The sequence below is a fragment of the Moschus berezovskii genome, chromosome 4 (genome assembly GCF_049115385.1).
Source record: "Moschus berezovskii isolate FMDL1 chromosome 4, NW_MosBer_1.0, whole genome shotgun sequence".
NCBI classification, from domain to species: domain Eukaryota; kingdom Metazoa; phylum Chordata; class Mammalia; order Artiodactyla; family Moschidae; genus Moschus; species Moschus berezovskii.
This window is the reverse complement of record NC_142463.1, coordinates 35,951,202-35,959,664: the sequence shown is the minus strand read 5'-3', so window position 1 is coordinate 35,959,664 and position 8,463 is coordinate 35,951,202. Positions and strand designations below refer to the sequence as shown.

Below are 8,463 nucleotides of genomic sequence, written 5' to 3'. Positions count from 1 at the left end.
CTGGAATACTTGTCAGTTTCATGTACTAAGGAAATCTGTTTAATAATTAGCTGACTATTGAACTAACTAAAAAGAAGTATCAGTAACCATACATGAAAAAGTATATTAAGTTTACAGAATTAGACCAGGAAAGTCACTAAACAAATAAACAGCAGAAGCAATAAAATATAGAGCAAAAGAATCAGGAAGAAGAGGAAATCTTTTTCAGAGTTGCCACATTATAGAACTTAAAATATTCAGTTTCCAAAAAAAAGTGTAAAACATGCAAAGAAATGGGAAAATGTGGCCCATCTATAAGGGGAAAAATGCAGTCAATGGAAATTATCTCTGGAAAAGTCCAGACGTTGGACTTAAAGATTTTTAAATCAGGTACTTTAAATATATTCAATGAATCAAAGAAAATCATGTCTAATGCATTAAAGGATAAGGTGTGAGAATCATATGTAACCAAATAGACTATTATTAAAGAGATAGAAATTATTTTTTAAAAAGAATCAAATAGAAATATTGAAATTGGCTTTTTCTGTGGGAGCCACCAGGTTGAGAGGAGCTTGGCCTTCTCCTCTCCCTGCCATGTCCTGTGCTCGTCCACTGATATCAGTGTACTCCGAAAGGGGGAGTCATCTGGCAAAAATGTCACTTTTCCTGCTGTGTTCAAGGCTCCCATTCCACCAGATACTGTTAACTTTGTTCACAACAACTTACACAAAAACAACAGACAGCCCTACGCTGTCAGTGAATTAGCAGATCATCAAACCAGTGCTGAGTCTTGGGGTACCCGCAGAGCTGTGGCTCAAATTCCCAGGGTTCGAGGTGGCGGGACTCACCATTCTGGCCATGGTGGTTTTGGAAATATGTTCCGTGACGGCTGCATCTTTGCACCAACCGAGACCTGGAGACGTTGGCCCTGCAGAGTGAATACAATGCAGAAGCGATATGCCATCTGCTCTGCACTGGCTGCCTCAGCCTTACCAGCACTGGTCATGTCTAAAGGTCATCGTAAAGAAGAAGTTCCTGAAGGTCCTGAACTTCCTTTGGTGGCTGAAGATAAAGTTGAAGGCTACAAGAAGACAAAGGAGGCTGTTTTGCTTCTGAAGAAACTTAAGGCCTGGAATGATATCAAAAAGGTCTATGCCTCTCAGCGAATGAGAGCTGGCAAAGGGAAAATGAGAAATTGTCACCATATCAAGTGCAAGGGACCCTGCATCATCTATAATGAGGACAGGTATCATCAAGGCCTTCAGAAACATCCTTAGAATTACTTTGCTTAATGTAGGCAAGCTGAACATTTTGAAACTTGCTCCTGGTGGTCATGTGGGACGTTTCTGCGTTTGAACTGAAAGTGCTTTCTGAAAGTTAGATGAGCTGTATGGCACTTGGTGTAAAACTGCCTCCCTCAAGAGTAACCACAACCACCCATGCACAAGATGCTCAATATGGACCTTAGCAGAATCTTGAAAAGCCCAGAAATCCAAAGAGCACTCTGAGCACCATGCAAGAAGATTCATCGCAGAGTCCTGAAGAAGAACCCACTGAAAAACCTGAGAATCATGTTGAAGCTTAACCCATATGCAAAGACCATGCACTGGAATACCATTCTTCGACAGGCCAAGAACCACAAAATCTGCATGGATAATACAGCAGCAGCGCTAGAAGCCAAATCAGAAGAGAAGGGGGTTCAGGACAAGAAGCCTGTGGTGGGAAACAAAGAAAAGAAGGCTGTTGGGGATAAAAAGCTGAAGAAGCCTGTGGTGGGAAAAAAGGCTGCAGGGACCAAGAAACTAGCACCTGAAAAGAAGCCCACAGAAAAGAAACCCACCTCAGAGGAAAAAGAAGGCTGCTGCATAAACTAAATTTGTTTATTCCATAAATGCTAAATCATTTTGGACAGCTAATTTTGAATGAAGACCTGAACAAAGAGGCAATGTGAAACATGAAAAAAAAAAAAAAGAAATATTGAAATTGAAAAGTAAATAATTAAAATTAAAAATTCATTAGAGAAATACAAATCAAAAATACAATGAGGCACCACCTCGCACTATCATCAAAAATTCTACAAATAGCAAATGCTGAAGAGGATGTGGAGAAAAGGGAACCCTCCCACACTACTGGGGGGAATGTAAATTGGTGAAGCCACTATGGAGAACAGTATGAAGTTTCCTTTAAAAAACTAAATATAGAGCTTTCATATGACTCTGCAATCCTACTCTGGGGTATATATCCAGAGAAAACTCTATTTGAAAGGATACATGCACTCCAGTGTTCCTAGCAGCACTATTTACAATAGTCAAGACATGCAAGCAACCTTAAGGTCCATTGACGGATGAATGGATAAGGAAGATACAGTATACATACACAATGGAATACACTCAGCCATAAAAAGGAAATTAAATAAAGCCATTTGGAGCAACATGGATGGACTTGGAGATTATCATACAAAGTGAAGTAAGTCAGAAAGAGAAAGACAAGAACCATAAGGTATCACTTACATGTGGAAACTAAAATATGACACAAATGAACTCATTTATGAAATAGAAGCAGACTCACAGACAAAGAGAAAAAAAAAGTTTATGGTCATCAAAGGGTGGGGGAGAGATAAATTAGGAGTTTGGGATTAGCAGATACAAACTACCATATATAAAAAAGATAAACAGCAAGTTCCTACTGTATAGCATAAGGGACTATATTTGATATCCTATAATAAACCATAATTGAAAAGAATATATATATATATATATATAAATGAATCGCTTTGCTTTTCATAAGAAATAAACATATTGGAAATCAAGCATACTTCAATAAAAATATATTCCTAATCTAAAAATTTTTTAATAAAAATTCATTAATGGAGACCAACAGCAGACTTGAGTGAGCAGACAAAAGAACCAGTGAATTAAGTCAATAGAGCTTATCCAATATGAGTATTAGAAAAAAAAAAATCAATAAAGAATAATTAACAGAGCCTCAACAAACATGGAATAAGAGTCCTAGAGGAAAGGAGAGAATAAAGGCATAAAGAATATTTTTTTGAAAAAGGTGGCCCCAAATGTCCCAAATTTGATGAACATTATTCTGAAGCTCAATTAATTCCAAACAGTAAATTCAAAGAGATGCATACCTAGATACATCATAGTCAAGCTGTTAAGAGACAAAACAAAGAGAATCCTGAAGTCAGCAAAGGAAAAGCAACTTACCATGAGTAAACTTATCTTCAACATTAACAACTGATATTTCATCAGAAATCATGAAGGACAGAAAATAGGAAGATTACATATTTGATATACTTTGTCAACCAAAAATTCAATATTAAATAAAACTGCTGCTGCTGCTGCTAAGTCACTTCAGTCATGCCCGACTCTGTGCGACCCCATAGATGGCAGCCAGCCAGGCCCCATCGTCTCTGGGATTCTCCAGGCAAGAACACTGGAGTGGGTTGCCATTTCCTTCTCTAATGCATGAAAGTGAAAAGTGAAAGTGAAGTCGCTCAGTCGTGTTCGACTCTTAGCAACTCCATGGACTGCAACCTACCAGGTTCCTCTGTCTATGGGATTTTCCAGGCAAGAGTACTGGAGTGGGTTGCCATTGCCTTCTCCATTAAATAAAACTATCCTTCAAAAATGGAGTATTAGCATATTCCCAAAGAAATAAAAGTGGAGAGAATTCATCACTAATATACTTGCCGTATAAGAAATATTAAAAATAATCATTAGACTGAAATGAATGAATGATATACAGTAACTTGAAGCCATGGGAAGACAAGAGATCATTGTAAAACAGCATAATTGTTGTTTTTGTTTGTCTTTTCTGTACTCTAAAAGGCAATAACGAAAAAAGTAATTGTAAAACTGTGTTGATAGTCTTATAATCTATAAATATGTAATTTGTATAACAAAGGACAAAGGAAAAGGATGATGTAGTGGAGCAATTTTTTTGTATCCTATTGAAATTAAATTAGTAATAATCTGAACTGATTGTTTTAAGTGAAGATGATAATTATAATTTCAAAGGCAGTTTAGTTCAGTTGCTCAGTCATGTCCAACTCTTTACAGCCCCATGGACTGCAGCACACCAGGTTTCCCTGCCCATCACCAACTCCCGGAGCTTGCTCAAACTCATGTCCATCAAGTTGGTGATGCCATCCAACCATCTCATCATCTGTCATCCCCTTCTCCTCCTGCCATCAATCTTTCGCAGCATCAGGGTCTTTTCCTATTCTCAAGGGCAACTAATAATAAAGTAAACAAAAAATATAGAGGAATGGTATTGGCAAGGGAATCGATTGGTATAAGCCTGTATTTAATGCAAAAGGAGACAGTAATGGATAAATAGAGGAGGAACAAAAAATATAAAGTATGTAAAAATGCCAAACGCATTTAAAATATAGAGCTTGATGAAATGGAAAAATTATGATATAACTATACATTTTAGCTTCAAAGACACTCTTTAAAGAGACTCATTTTAGATTCAAATACACAAATAGGGTGAAAGTAAAAGAATGGAAAAGTATATGCCATGCAAATAGTGACAGATATGGAGTGGTTAAAGTACTATCAGACAAAAAGAAATTTACGACAAAATTGTTATTCTAGTTTTAAAGAATAATTTATAGTAATAAGTTCAATATATCAAGGAAATAAAACATTTTAACTAAGATGCACCTAATGACAGAGCCTGGGTGTTCATTAGAGGGACTGATGCTAAAACTGAAACTCTAATACTTTGGCCACCTCATGCGACGAGTTGACTCACTTGAAAAGACTCTGATGCTGGGAGGGATTGGGGGCAAGAGGAGACAGGGACGACAGAGAATGAGATGGCTGGATGGCATCACCAACTTGATGGACATGAGTTTGAGTGAACTCCAGGAGCTGGTGATGGACAGGGAGGCCTGGCGTGTTGTGATTCATGGGATCTCAAAGAGTCGGACACGACTGAGCGACTGAACTGAACTGAACTGAATGACAGAGCCTCAAAATACATAAAACAAAAACTAACATAATAGAAGTGAGAGATAGACAATTCAGCTATAGAAATAAGAGACTGCGGTACTTCACTTTCAATAATAGTAGGTCTAGGTAGAAGATCAACAAGGTACAAATTATAAATCAACAAGATCTAATAAGCATCTCAATTTCCCTTCAACTAACGACAGTAAAATACATCTTCACAAGTGTACATGGGAAATTTAACACTCTTTTAAGAAGAAAGTCAATCAACATATCAGTAATAGAAGGGGACTTCTTTAACTTGATTAAGGTCACCTATGAAACACTGACCTAACATGGTATAAAAGACTGAAAATTTCCCTACAATTAGGAACAAGATAATGTTGTTCACTTTTTATTCAACATTGTACTAAGGCACTAGCTAGAGCAATTAGGCAAGAAAAAAATGCATCCAGAGTGGAAAGGAAAAAGTAAAGCTATTTGTAATTATTTTACAGAGAAATTTTAAAGGAATTCACAAGAAAACTACTAGAAGTGATAAATCCTGAAAGATAAAGGTCAATATTAAAAAATTCATAGTATTTCTAAGCACTGCTAATGAACAATCTGAAAATAAGATTAAAAAAAACAACTTCATTTATGATGGAATCACAAAGAATAAAATGCCTAGGGATAAAATTAACCAAAGAGGTGCAAGTCATGTACACTTAAAACTACAAAATGTTTTTGAGAGAAATTAAATAAAACCTAAACAAAAAAACATCTCTTGTTCACAAATTGGAAAACAATTGATCTACAGATACTGTATAATCTCTATCAAAATCCCAGGTGACTTTTCTGAAGATATTGAGAGGCTGATCCTAAAAGTCATATAGAAATGCAAGAGACCCAGAATATCCAAAATAATTTTTAAAAATACTAAAATAAAGAGGACTCACATTTCCGGATTCCAAAACTTACTATAAAACTACAGTAATCAAGATAGTGTATTACTGTACTTAGACATATAGAATAGTAAAATAAAAATGAGAGCCCAAAACTAAACCCAGGTATCATTTATATAAAGTGTTTACAGTAGGCAAATTCACAGACATAGAAAGTAGATTAAGGGCTGAAGATGGGAAGGAGGTGGGTGGGCAGTGACTGCTAACAGATATAGAATTTCTTTTGAGCATGATGAAAATGTTCTAAAATTCAATAGTGATGATGGTTTTACATACTAAAATCCATTGAATTTTATATTTTAAAAGGTTGAATTTTATGGTATGTGAATTATATCTCAATAAAGTTGTTATTAAAAAGTAAGGAGAAAAAAAAAGTAAGGAGAAATAGTTTGCTCTTTAATTATAAGGGGTTTTTTGAAAGATGATGTTTGTGGTATATAGAAAATTAAATATTTCTCTAGATTTAATAAAACAATCCCAATAGACTTTTCATAGGGTTTTATTTTTCTCTTCCAAATTTCTGATTCTTTTTCCATCCATTGAATGAGTTTTCCAGAGACTCTCATCTTTACTACCTTTCTTTTTGTTCCTTTCCTTTTTCACAAGGCTTCATTTAATACTTCTATAATAAGTAAGGCACACAGATAGCATCTAATTATTTCCCTTTTCCAGTATGGGAGCTGAGAGACAATGCAACTTACGCATCTCCTCCCTAAAAAAAATTGCCTGCCTTTCATTTTTTTTCCCCTTATTTATATTGAACTGTAATGAAGAAGAAAAATTCCTGGAGAATGACAAATCCACAGTTAGTGGAAATCTGCATTCTGCATGGTTTTGTAGTGCAGAGGCTCCTATTAAAAAAGAAAAAAAAATTACCTTTCTTTAAATTTTCCTCAAAGAACACTTCTAAAGTGATTCATTTTTTAGGAACAACCTGTTTTCCTCCAAATAGGAGAGGAGGTTGAGATCAAGGGGAATGATGGAAAAAATATACTACAACTTAAAGGTAAAAGCAACAACACATCATTTTCCACTTTAAAAAATAACTAGAAATGGAGAGAAAGCAGCACTGTTCATTGTTGGTAAGCAAATTGAAGTTCAGTTGTCCTGTTTTGAATTATGAAAATGGAGGTCAAAAGTCCTGAGGAAAGTGATTCATATAACATGGAGGTTGAAAACGACCTCAAAAATATCTTGTTCAGCCCCTCATTTACAAATGAAGAAACAAAGGACCAAACAACTTTCCACGGTACCCAGGTCAGTTACTGAGGTCTTCTGGTTTCTTTTCAATGTCTTTTCTACTTTGTCTGAATGGCAAAGATGATAATTGCCCCATTATCCATTTATCTCCTTTACATTTAGAGAGAGAATTGTCTAGGTTTTAAGTCTAGATATCCTCCTAGTAAAGATGCTCCCTTTCCCAATATGGGAGCTGAGAGACATGCAACTTATGCATCTCTTCCCTAAAAAGAGATTGCCATCCTTTCGTTGCTTTTCTTCCCCTCCTTGGTTAAATTGAACTGTAATGAGGAAGAAAACTTTCTAGAGAATGACAAATCCACCGTTAGAGGAAATCTGAATTTCTCTATGGTTTTATAAGGCAGAGGCTCCAAAGCACTGGATCACTTATCTCTAATGTTGTGCAAGGGAATAAAAAACTTTCTGACATAAGCCATAGTATTTGGAATCTTTTCTTAGAGCATCTTAATCTGTACCTAATAAGTACAAACATGAAAGAAAGATAGTCCCTGAAAGATCTTTACAGTCTAAGAGATCAAGGAAAGTGAAAAAAGTGAAAGTTGCTCAGTCATGTCTGACTCTTTGCAGCCCCATGGGTTATATAGTCCATGGAATTCTCCAGGCCAGAATACTGGAGTGGGTAGCCTTTCCCTTCTCCAGGGGATCTTCCCAACCCAGGGATCGAACCTATGTCTCCCACATTGCAGGCAGATTCTTTACCAGCTGAGCCATAAGGGAAGCCCAAGAATATTGGAGTGGGTAGCCTATCCCTCCTCCAGTGGATCTTCCTGACCCAGGAATTGAACCTGGGTTTCCTTCATTGCAGGCGGATTCTTTACCAACTGAGCTATCAGGGAATCAACCTTAAGAGATCAAGGACAACCCAATAAAGATAACAGTGAAATGGGGAAAGGACATGAAGGCCAGAAAGAGGACATCATATGTGATGAGTAAAATAGTCAAATCAGTGAAAACTAAAGTGGCTTTTAGGTAAACGTTTCCATAGGACCTTTCACCTTTTTCTGCTAATCATCACAATTTAGAGTCCACTAGTTATTTAGACTGAGTTACAGAGGTACTTTGTTGTTGAGGAATTCTCCAGGCTTCCTCTGGAGATTCCCCGAAGTCTTGCCTGGACCAGCTCCTGATTTAAATCTTACCTTTTAACAGAAGGATAAATTTGTACTTAAAATGTACTGTGGTTTGGATTATTCCAAAGCACCTAAATATTGTGGAAAAGAGCATCTGCTGTTCACAAAAGTTATTTTCCTTCGTCCTGTGAGAAAAGCTGTGGCAGAATATAGATAAACCAGATGAACCAGGCCTGGTGAAAA

At 36.4% G+C, this 8,463-nt stretch overlaps 1 pseudogene; it reads left to right on the top strand.

Moving 5' to 3' along the window:
• Positions 1-573: 573 nt before the first annotated feature.
• LOC129540347 (large ribosomal subunit protein uL4 pseudogene) lies at positions 574-1,853 on the top strand (annotated as a pseudogene).
• The last annotated feature ends 6,610 nt before the right edge of the window (positions 1,854-8,463 follow it).